This window comes from Numenius arquata, chromosome 24, assembly GCF_964106895.1.
Source record: "Numenius arquata chromosome 24, bNumArq3.hap1.1, whole genome shotgun sequence".
In the NCBI taxonomy this organism is placed as follows: domain Eukaryota; kingdom Metazoa; phylum Chordata; class Aves; order Charadriiformes; family Scolopacidae; genus Numenius; species Numenius arquata.
Genome location: NC_133599.1, coordinates 7,366,943 through 7,379,247, shown reverse-complemented (window position 1 = coordinate 7,379,247; position 12,305 = coordinate 7,366,943). Strand labels below are relative to the sequence as shown.

Below are 12,305 nucleotides of genomic sequence, written 5' to 3'. Positions count from 1 at the left end.
AAGGTGCATTTAACGAGGGGATTGGAAACAAACATCTATCTCTATACATACACGCAAGCAGAGTCTGTTCAGAAGGAGGTGTCAACACTTCTCTTCTAATGGTCAATGAATTATCACAGAATACTAAAAGAGGACTTATTCCTCCTTTTGTACCGTACAGCTGTTGTGCATGTTCGGATTGAGCTCTGCAGGCTGGCAGAATTTGTGAATAAATGCATTGGTCGCAGTCCTCATATACCCAGTCTCTTTCTGGCAGAGATGCTGCCGCGTGTCATCTTCTGCAGAACCGCCACAATCCTCAGCTGGGCACAGGTGCAGCAAACTCTGCCTTTTTGTGGAGCCGCTGTTGCTGATCCCATATCTCTGAAACCTCAGTCCTGTGGTTTGTGACCTGGAGCAGAAAGAACACTCTGTGACTCCATTCAGAGGCAGAAATGGCTGCTTTGGGCTTCTAGAGTTGAGATGGCCTGAGCTCCCTGGGGTTTGCCTGGGCCTCAGCACTTTTTGAGCTCCTTCTCCATCAAAAAGTGTAAGTAGAAGTAAAATTATCCTTTCATTGTTGAAATAATGTCTTCTGGTGGGTATGGTTTGGTCTAAGAGAGGATCCTGCCTGTAGGAATAATACACTGAAAAATGGAGCATAAATGGTGAAATATTCCTACTTTGTGTGTGATCACTGAGCAAAACCGCCCTGACCGAGCTTGACTAGAGATACATCATTGTGCTGATTCGCTCTGCAAAGGTACAGGCTTTTAATATTTACAACTGTAGGCAGGATGCAGGGAATAGCTGCTGAGAGTCAGTCAAAATCTGGTTTATGCAGGTGAGATTTTGCTGAGGTTTGTTTTTCTCCAAAGATCCCCAGAAGAGAAGCAAAAGCAGCTGAAGCTGATCAGGAAAGAACCTCATGCACGAGCAGACTCTCCTTTTGTGACTTTTGAGAGCAATTTGCTGTTGGCATTCAAACTATTTTACAGAAATGAAGAAGATTTTGCTGCTTGTGTTTGATTATCAAACCTGAAGGTTTCTTGAAATGTGCTGTTAAGTGTGTCGAGACGGTAACAGTGCACTGTTGAATATAGAATTTTGCATTTAGATATGTAAAAGGATTCTCTGAAGTTCTATGTAACTACATATTAATATACATTCCTACAAATTGATGTCTGTTCTGTATTTATGTTGTTACAGAATACAGAGATGACAATGTCCTGATTCCTAAGAAGTCATTGGGAGTTGTCAGAAGAATCGCTGTTGGAGGAGTCGAAGCTACCAGCTAAACATCTACTGCCTGAGTGCCCATCCTTTGTGAGGGGTTTCAGTGTGTGCACTACTTTTATGGATATTAATTTACAGAGGCTTTCAGATTGTATCTCTCTTGTTAAAGCTGCTGTTAATTTTTGCCATCATGTGGTAGATTTTAATGTATCTGTCCCAAAGCAGGCTGACATTTTTAGGCCTGCTGGGACACGGGGCTCAAACTCCAACAATGGTGACTTTTAACATGATTCAGTTGGGTCTGTTCTTGGAGTTGATTGTTCGGAGACCCAGGTTGTAGATCCTGTTCCCTCTGTATGGAGAGATTCCTTATTATATGTGTTTGCTTTTATTGCTTTTATAGTACAGACAGATATGCTTTGTAGTTGTCAGGTTTGAAGTAAAACTGAACCAATTTTCTGTTCTGTAACTTTACATCCTAGCTAGGCCTCCTCTAACTCTCTGAAAGTAACGGCATATTGTGGAGAAACCTGCTCATTCTCAGAGTGATAAGACCAATGTTTGTGCTCCATGCCAAGGGATGGTGAGCAGAGAGGCCCTTGCTTATACTTATTGCTGTAACAACCAAGGGCAGCCAATCTCGTTATTTGCCCCCTTAGAGGGTCAGAAACAGAAAAAACGTAGAGGGGTCACATCGGTGGGGAGGAGGGGACAGGAGAGGTGACCCAAACCTGACCAACTGGGGTATTCCATCCCATCTGCCCCATGCTCAGTATAAAAGCTGAGGGTTCAAAGGGTCAGCCCCTTCCTGCGATGGCCGACGTCCAGAGAGGACTCTGTCTGTTCATCTGCCTTTGATCCCGATCTGTGTGTTCCTGACTCCAGAGCTGGAATCCAGTTCCCATCCGTCGCTGACTCCAGTCTGGGACTTCCCCAGTGCCTGCCAGTGACGTGACTGTCATCCTGGGAGCTTGATACGGCTTTGTATATATTGTATCTATTTCATTATTTTCATCTTTATTTTTATTTTAATACTAATTCTTCATTAAAGTGGTTTAGTTCATTCTAAACTTCTGAATCTCCTTATCTCTTTCTCTCCTCTCTCTCTCTTTTTTTTTGGGGGGGGAAGGGCCATCTGTCGGTCCGGTTTTGGTAAATTCGGCCGAAACAGCAACAGTAGTGTAAACTTATAATTTGTTCCCATCTCAGAAGAGTCTGATTTTCAGTGTTTGACTATTTCTGCATTTGGGGGAGCAGGGACAGGATATGGCAGGTATTCTCACACCCCAAATCTGGGGGTTTTGCGTACCAACTCTAGAGGAACGAGCCAGGGCTGCCAGCTGGGGAACCATCAAACAAGATGTTTCATTCATAAGGGATTCCCATGAGTTTCCTAAAGACAATATCTGTTTTGGGCAAGAGAAAAAGAACAATATCCGAAAGTGTATCGTCTTGTGTGCGAGCATGATGAAGGAATAGTTTATCCTTTCCAAACCTGAAACTCAGCGGGCAGTTTAGCCTGTTACCAAATGTTACTCATTGTCTTTCTAAGTCTGTTTTTACCCTGAGCTGGTATCTGTGCTCCAGGTTTTAATTCTGTATTCCTAAGGTTTACAGAGGACAGAGAATTGGGTGTATTGATTAAAATTACAGATATTTGAATGCAATCCTGACTACAGAGTTATTGCTGTCACTTATGTATTCATACAGCCCAGATCTATATCGGCTACATTAGCGTTGTTTGAATGGTCACGTTTTCCAGCCTTCCTAGAGAAATGCCTCTCCCCCACAATTAGTAGATGTAATTAGCTTATGGTTTTGCCATGTCTTTCTAGTGTCACTTCTCAATAAATAAAGTGTAGTGACGAGTCACAGTGTGTCTCAAACAAACAGTGCAGCAGCATCCTGGTACCTGTGAAGCATTAGCAAGGAAAAAAACTGAATTTACGGGGCTCTGCAGGTAAACTTTGGGCCTGGAAACATCGCAGAAACTCCTGGTGGAGTGACCAATGTTTGGGAAAGGTGATGTGTGCTGTGATGGTGGAGAGGCTTCAAAAATGCATTACTCACCCTGTAGCATGTTCTTGGAGGTAAACAGCTGAAGAAACCGTTGTGTGGCCACCTGAAGTATTTCCCTGCCCTCCCTGCCAACATAAGGTGCGTGGCTGTGAGTGCTTCCCTGGAGCTGGTCTGTCCAGGGCAGGGACCACCAGCCTTTCTCTGTGAACATCAGTTCCACAGCAGCTCTCTCAGGGGACTGATTTTTTTTCACTGAAGAAAACTTGCACTTTGCAGTGTCTGGACTATCCCTGTTCTTTCTTAGAAACTGAAGTGCTCTCCAGTACCTCTGTGTAACAGCGGGGATATGCAGAGTGGCTAAAATTACCTTCACCTTTTGAAGGTTGATTATTCAGGAACACAAAACTGCAGTAGAGACTTCATATTTTTGATCCTTACATAGCAGAGATAAAATACCTGAGGAATTTCTCTTGCTCTGCTGCGCTCTGCAGCTCTAAGCTGTACGGCTTAGAGCCATTTGTGACTAAGCAGAAATGTGATTTCGGGGGGTTTTATTAGTTGCACGGAATGTACCAAGAAAGAACAATTTATGTCTACAAATGAATTTCCACATTGACTAGTTTATTTAGAACATAATTGTCTGATAGTCAGGTTTTATAATCTGTTTCACTGCTCTATGCTGGGTACAAGTGCTTTTTTGTAAGTTCTGATCACCTTTGTTTCTCTTTCTAGAAGCGGAACTGAGCCAGAGAGTGGAACATCAAAAGCAATATGTAAAAACACAATCTCACACTATTTTCTGCACGCTGCACTGAATTCTAAACAAGGAATTCTCAGCAAGATCTAAACAAATAGCCTTTTATTAATTTTCCACACATTAAAAATATATTTTCCAGGAAAACGCAGTGTATGTTGCAAATGCAGTGTATTTAATTCAGCGTAGTAAAAACTGAGTCGTGCCATCATTTGCCCAGTTTGATGTGACTATTGGTATTTGTGTAACGCATTGTCTCTCATACAGAATAGGCTGGAATATTTCCTGTATGACTTTGTGCTGTACAGACAATGTCTGATGGTTTTTAGATCGTGCTGCTTTACATCGTGTCCTCAGGGGCTTCTGGTGTTGGAAACACAATGAGCTTTATTCTTAAAGATAACTCGGGTCTTGGTCTAAAGTTTGGAGGCTTTATTTTGTTCTGTTTTGGTTTGTTTTTAAATACACGTGTCTGTATGTATTTCAAAGCAGAAACTGGATCTTAGTGTGGCAGGAATAAATCGCTGGAAGCTTGCCAATTGTTATTGAACAGTAAAGCAGCAAAATTGAAATTAGTTAAGATTTTTTTTAGAAAGGATGGACAAAAGCCTGTTCTTCGACTATTTCTTCATTGCCTTGCTCTTACGTTCGCTGTCGTTCCACGCTGTCAACCTGTGCTGCTGTCCTGCTGTTAGTGCAGCCAGAGCAAGAACGCGGAGCCTTTTTGGTTTGGTGTTACTGTGTCAGTAACTGCAGGGATCTCCCTCACAAGAAACGCCTTTATTGCCATAATTTGAGCAGCTTAACATCCTTTTCAGGTGACAATTGACAACCTCCTCACCCCTTTGACTTTTAAGCAATTGTGAGCAGTTGACAAGGGTTCCTGTCTGAGATATTCTGGAGCAAGAAGTTGATCTCCATTGGGTTTGATTATTTTGGTTTCTTCTCGTTACCCACACAGGCACTCCTCAGCTCTCAGAGTTTAGGACTTTGGTTTGAACAAATACAAATTACACTGCGTTTGAAAAGCCTCTTTCCGTGACACTCAGAGGATGTAATGCTACTTTCAGACTAGAGGTGAACTATTGCTATGTTTTGTTTGTAGACCTTGAATATGTGTTTCATTTTTTGTGGACAGATTGATGACTCTTCTGCACCTCTTTCTCTGGCCCAGCTTACTGAGGTATACATATATATATATATATGTTCTTGTCAAATACTTACCAAACCAAAAAAGCGTTCGCTTTGTATTTTTAAATCTCATGCTGTGATCTATAGCTGGATGGCTGTTGTAAGGGGAATAAAACTTAAATTTAATTTTTATATTTTAACTTTAAAATGCATGTGTATTCTGATAGTCTGCTGTAAAGAGCAGTTCCCAGTTTGGGAACAGAGAAGCAGAGGACCTTATCAGCCTTAATGTAATGTTGCAGGATTACTCATCTTCAAGGCACAAAAAAGAAGCCTTTCAGAGACTATTTATTGTTTTTCATGCATTTTGTTAATTTTGCATTTTTACAGAAGAATTTAATTGTCTGCAAGTTGTGGACATTTCAGGGGGGTTTGCCATGGCCAAAATAGAAGCATTTCTGTAATATGGACACTTGCAGGGCTATTCCTGAATTTCCTGTCATTACAGTTACAGACCCATTCTTCGAATGCTGCACAGCTTCATAAATTGTTGTATATCTACAGTGGACAACACGACAAATGTGTTTGCACACAGCCTGTGTAAATTCTGTAAATGTTCCTAACGGTTTATTGGAATATATGTGTCTGTGTGGCGTATTAGCAGATGTGATCTTCTGAAACTGCTCTAATAACCGTGTTTTGCTGTGGAACTGATTGCATTTTTTGCTTAACTTTGTCTGGGAAAGCACTAGTGATTGCACCCTGTGAAAAGGCGCAGTTAAAGCCAGTCAACTAAAATACCGGTCTTTAAAGTTACAGAGATTAGAGGAGGCCGGACCTAATGCAGAGGAGTGAGCTCTTTCTTGTGAAAATAAAGGTGGGAGTTCATTCCCAACCAAGAGGAATCTCTTCCCACTGGTAACTTCTTCCCGCACTTGCTGCAGTGAGAGACACATTTCCTAATGTGTACATTTGGGGAAAAAAAAAAAAAAAGAAAAAAAGAAAAAAAAAAGTGTTTGGGGGGTAGGCACTAAAAGACATTGGTCTCCATTAGTGCTGTCCCTACACATGTCCCTGGTTCCGTAACCTTACGGCAAGTTTTACTCTAAAAATGTGACAAACTCTCCAAGTGGGTACACATTTAAGCTTTTGAGAAAAATACAGGAACATAAAATAAAGCAGCTCCAAACTGTGACTTTCTCCAACCTCTTTAGCGCAGACGGGCTTAGCAGGGAGGCAAGGTGTTAACAGTTTTCTGGTTTGTTATTACGATGTAGTAAATGCTGTATTTAAATTTTTGGTCTATTCCAAGTAATGTTTTGAGACTTTTGTATGTGTTTTGTAAACCATTTGGGTTCCAACAAACTCGTCAAGCATCCGTAAATGTTAATGGAAATGATTTCAAAGATGGTGATTGGGATTATGTTATTGTTGAGAAAAAAACCTATGTCTATGAAACAACCATTTAATAAAATGTAGAAACTAGTTTGTTTCTTTTGTGAATGATTAAATATAAATTCAAACCCATGAGTGGCTGATCTGAAGGGTGGGTGCATGAAGGTCCAAATCATTGACAGTCACTCCCTGAGACCCTGCTTGTAACTGGAGTAGTGTGTAATGAAATCGTTTTAAGAAATACTGCTTAAATAAATAAGTGGGATTCAATAATTGGAAGATTTAGTGCTACACAAGGTTTATATTACAATTTGTACATTAAAAGGACACAAGCAACTGGAAAAAACCTGCAGGTTTTGCTTACTGTAGTTAAATCACTGAATCTGAAGAAGTTCATAACACGTGGTTTGGACAGCCCAGAGCACACGATGGTCATGTTTCTACTGCAGAGAATCTCTTGTCTTGCTGAGGAGTTATAAAAAGCTTGATTCCTTTTAATGCTTCTCTGTCTGAAGCTGCATTTCAGCAGCGGAAACAACTTCCCCAACTCTTGAGCTTCCTTTTAATGCTCAAAGTGTAAATAATGACAGTTGCATACATCTTTCTCCATTAAATGCACAGTGGGCTTCTTCTCCTTCAAATAGTCTGGAGCTTAAAAATCAGTTTAAAAATTTCACTGAATTTCACTGAATTTTTAGAGTTGGAAGGGACCATAAAGATCATCTAGTCCAACTCCCCTGCTACAGCAGGATTGCCCAGAGCATGTCAGAGCATGTTACTCAGGACTGCATCCAGGCGGGTCTTGAAAATCTCCAAAGAAGGGGACTCCACACCCTCCCTGGGCAGCCTGTTCCAGGGCTCTGGCACCCTCACCGTGAAGAAGTTTTTTCTCATATTTGAGTGGAACCTCCCATGTTCCAACTTGTGCCCGTTGCCCCTCATCCTATCCCTGGCAACCACTGAAAAGAGTCTGGCTCCCTCCTCCTTCAACCCACCCCTTAGATACTTATAAGTATTGATAAGGTCTCCCCTCAGCCTTCTCTTCTCCAGGCTAAAGAGTCCCAGCTCTCTCAGCCTTTCTTCATAAGGGAGATGCTCCAATCCTTGAACCATCCTTGTTGCCCTTCGCTGGACTCTTTCCAGTAGTTCCCTATCCCTCTTGAATTGGGGAGCCCTGAACTGGACACAGTATTCCAGTTGTGGCCTCACCAGTGCAGAGTAGAGGGGGAGAATGACTTCCCTCGACCTACTGGCCACACTCTTCCCTATGCAGCCCAGGATTCCATTGGCCTTCCTGGCCACAGGAGCACACTGCTTGCTCAAATACTGAGTAGAATATTTTTTCTAGACACAACTTTAGTGCACATGGAAGAAAACTGGATTGGTCACACAAGTCTTTATGTGCGGTACAAATCTAGCATGAGGGTTTGGGTGCCCGAGAATGCTCTTTTCCAGTAGGTAACGGGCACAAAAACTTCCCATAACGGCATCAGGAGTCCCCAGAACCCCTTCAGCACAACTGGATTCTCTATAGCAGCCGTTTTCAGGCAGCCCCAGCCACCACTGGCTGCTTGTTACGGGACGAGGTGAGGGGTGTCATCTGGGGCTGGGGATGTAAATGTGTTTCTAACGCCTGTGTCAAACACTTCCCTGTGCAACAGAGCGACAATTTGGCTCCAGCCAACGTTTCTGAGGAAAATAAAATAAAGGCCATGATGATACAGTCCTGCCGTCAATACGATCCCATCAAGTAAGTGTTGATAATGTCAAATCTGTTCTTTGAAGATTATGGTAAAGTTGTAGAGATGTTTGTTTTAACAAGAGAGATGTGTGCCTACCTTTTCCTTCTTTTCCCAAAAATCTTGTAGTTACATGAAGAAACCCTTGGGTCCACCCCCACCATCATATATTTGCTTTTGTTGCGGAAAACCTGGCCACTATATAAAGAACTGCCCAACGAGTGGGGTAAGATTGTGGGGGATTCTGGTGTTACTGAGCTTTTAATTTTTTACCTTGGCAGTTTTGTAACAAAGACATGATGAGCGCTTATATAAAGAATTGTTTCTCCTGGGGTGAAATACAGATTCAAGGGAAACTTGGCATTAAAAATGTAAAATTTTCATTTTTCTAGGTCATAGACACTAATTGTGTCCATAGATCTTTCTCTGTGAACTTTCATGCATATTTTTATATATTTCGATACTATTGAATTTTTTTCTGGTTTTAATGCTTTTTAATGACAGTTCACAGTTTATAGTAATTTGTATAAACCAAAGACGTTTCTGTTGACCCCACCTATTGCATGTTTGTGTATTTTAATCACACAAGTCTCTGGTTGAATGTTCATGCCCCATAATGTCAGTCACTGAATGTACGTACAACCTCCATCTATACTGATGGTGAACGTGAGGTTTTTCAGTGACTGTTCAGGGCCCTGAGTTAAGCTCTGTCTCTGAATCACACTTTGGAGGAGGGGAGGGTTTGTGTCTAGGTAAAAGGAGAGGATTAAGGGCTTTTGCTGCTTACAATATTAATTGAAATGTCATTTTGTCCTGGGTTGAGAGACACAGGACTAACTTTTCTTCTAATGCTGGGGAAAATTACACTTTTAGAAGACTCTAGTGTCTGAATTTGTGAAAATATTTATTTTATAGCCAGCCAGGCTCTGTGGGATTCAAGGTTAGTGTTTTCGAGCCTTGCCAGGTGCAGGGACAAGGAGGAGCAAGGCCTGGGCATTTGACCCAGGCTGGCCAACAGGAGTATTTCATACCATGAACGTCACATCCAATATAAATTAGAAAAGTTTGCTGCGTAGCTGGCTCTCTCCCTGATGGCGGCGGTCCGGACAACTCCTTGCCCCGGTGCCAGAGCCCTGAGGCCTTCCCTTCCTCCTGAAGCCATTGCGCTCGCAGTGTCTGATACTTGCTATCCACTGCTGGGAGTGCACAGCTTCCTGCTGATATAGATGGCTGAGTATAATTTCTGTATATCTTATATCAGTATCGGGATTAATACTGATTCTTTAGTATTATTGTTAATTATTTAGTCTTAGTCTATTAAATCTATTTATACTTCAACCTTTGTGTTTTCTTTGTGTTCCCCGATTCCCCTTTCGGGTGGGGAGGGGTCATCGGGTGATAGAATAATTGTCTAACGACAATAGATTGTTATGGGCTCTCTCAAACCATAACACATTTATAGTGTGGGTCTTAAGATGAGATATGTCTGTGTTTCTTGCCTTAACAGGACAAAAGTTTTAAGCCTATTCCCAGAATTAAAAAGAGCACCTGAATTCCAAGGAGTTTCCTGATGGAAGTGGAAGATCCCAATACAAAGGGTGTGATGCTGACAAACACTGGAAAATATGCAATTCCAATTGTTAATGTGTAAGTATGGAATTAATCGGACTGACCAAAAAGGGAATGAGGGAAACCATGTGTAAATATCTGGCGACGGAACCGAGTTGGCCACTTCTGTAGTTATGGGGGAGGAAGCATTGTCATTGTATCGCAACCTCAAAATCTGTGGTACTTCCTAGTATAAAATACAGTGTCCTAATGCTCATGCCCCTGGAATTTGGTTAAACTTGCGGAGTGCCAAGAATCTGTATTTCTGCAAAACATTTCAGTGGTGTTTACAGCAGAGTCGTTCTCTTGGAAAGCTCATTTGGCTTCTGTTTTATGTTTCCAAGGATTCTTGCAAGATTTAACAAATAGCTGTTGGACTGAGATTTCCTCCCCTCTCTCTGACTTTTATCAAATCCCACGTGGGAAACCCACTGAGGTTTTCTTGTTGCTATAAACTAAGAAAATACTCCTGTGTGCTGACAAGAGTGGCTGTTTTAAAATGCACTTGGTGGTACTTCTGTTTTTCTGTCTCCTTTTGTAGAAGCTGTAACATAGACCTCTTCCATGTGTAAAATGTAATTACTGAAAGACTGACTTTATCTCAAGCCCATAATTTACATTTACCCTCTGGCAAAGGAGAGGTGGGATTAATTTCACCTGATTTCTACCTGTCCAAAAATGGTGTTTCTAGTCTGAGCTAATTTCATAGTTGATCCAATGTATGGGAGAGTTCTGCAGAAGGAAAATTGTTCCCCACTTCCCTCCTCTCGTGCTGTGGCTGTAGCAAAGAATTTTAAACTAAATGCCTACATCTCAGAAGGCTGATGTGGAACGAGAACGCCATCTGTTATCTTCCTCTGGTAACATCCAGAGCTTGGAAAAGTTTTCCTATACCCATCATTAACTTTCTTCTTTTTCCTTCCCCCCTGCCCTCCAGGAAGCTTATGCCAGAGGAAAGAAGGAGAAGTCTCCCTTTTTTCCAGAGGAGCCCTCCTTTTCCTCCTCCTCAGACCCTGTTCCAGATGAGCTGTTGTGTCTCACTCGTAAAGAGATAGTGATTGATGCAGCCGTTACTCCCTGCTGTGGACACAGTTCTTGTGACAAATCTAAGTGTTACTGCCGTGTTTGTTCATTCAAAACATCACATCTGATTTTTCAGAAAGCAGAAACAGGAGATGATGAAATTACCTTGTTACCAGTTCTATTTTGCAATTAAGTATCCCCTGAATAGGAAAGGACTCTTTTTGTATGAAGGGAAAATAAAAGGCAGAAAGCTTTTTTCCCTTTTTACATAAGCCTCTTTCCAGGTGGAAGGATGAGTATGAGAAGAGGCAAAACTGCGCAGGTGATTGCAGTATTAGATATTGAATGAATTATGTTTTTTCACATCCCTTTCTCTCATACAAAATTATATATATATGAGTATATGTATACACATGTATAGTATATATACATACATATACTCACATATTATATATATGAGTAAGCCAACTCTGGTGACTTACTGGCTCTCCTGCAAACCAGTAATTAGGCATTTAATCCACATTCTTCTCCACAGGAGAGTTGGGTAAACATCTGTGCATCAGTATGCACCGATAGTTGCAGAGAATACAAGTGGTAATTAATTTTCAAGTGTCTTAATTTGAATTGGCCTTAACAGGGGGGGTCTTTGTTTGTGGAAAGATTATTTAAAATAAAATCCCAGTACATGACTGAAAAAAGGACTCTGAAAAAAAACCTCTTTTTGAGGAAGCTATAATTCCATATAAAACTGAAATATAATATAAGGATCAGATAGAAAGCCACCCTTTTGGTTACTGGCTGAATAGAGTTGAAGAAATTGATCTCCCAATAGACAGCAGCCTCCAACATTCTTTTTATAACAACTCAGTTGATACTGATGGAGCAAATTATTGGAAAAGTCAGCGCTGTTATTTTCTGACAATTTTAAATTTCTTCAATGTCGTGATCTCAAACAGCCAAGTGCTTTCTCTCAATTGGAGGGAAAGGAGCCTGTTTTATCTATTATTGCAATGTCAAGCTGGTCCTTCCTTTTGGAATAAATTTGTTCTAGATAGATTGTAAGGGTGCACCGTATTTATAAAATCTTAAGAAAAATACAAACAGAAACCAGGATCCTTCCCACAGATTGTCTAAAAGGCAAGAAAATAACAATTGAGGGAGAAGAACAGGCCAAATCCATGGTGGTGAGGCACCACCATGGGCAGTATGAAGTGCACCAAGAAGGGCAGAGGAGCAGTGGGCACTCAGACATGGAGATGGGAGTCTCTTTGAGCAGGGGCAGCCACCACCCACAGTTCAAAGCTGAGTGTAAGGAGAGGAGACTGAGGGAACTGCTGGGGGAGGATGAGGAAGGCAAGTGTGAGGGTCAAAAAATGAGTGGTCTCAAATGAGCAGAAAGCAGGGAGAAAAACACTTAAGTT

At 41.5% G+C, this 12,305-nt stretch overlaps 1 pseudogene; it reads left to right on the top strand.

The window, feature by feature from the left end:
- Nucleotides 1-776: 776 nt before the first annotated feature.
- LOC141475289 (E3 ubiquitin-protein ligase RBBP6-like) lies at nucleotides 777-11,180 on the top strand (annotated as a pseudogene).
- Nucleotides 11,181-12,305: the final 1,125 nt, after the last annotated feature.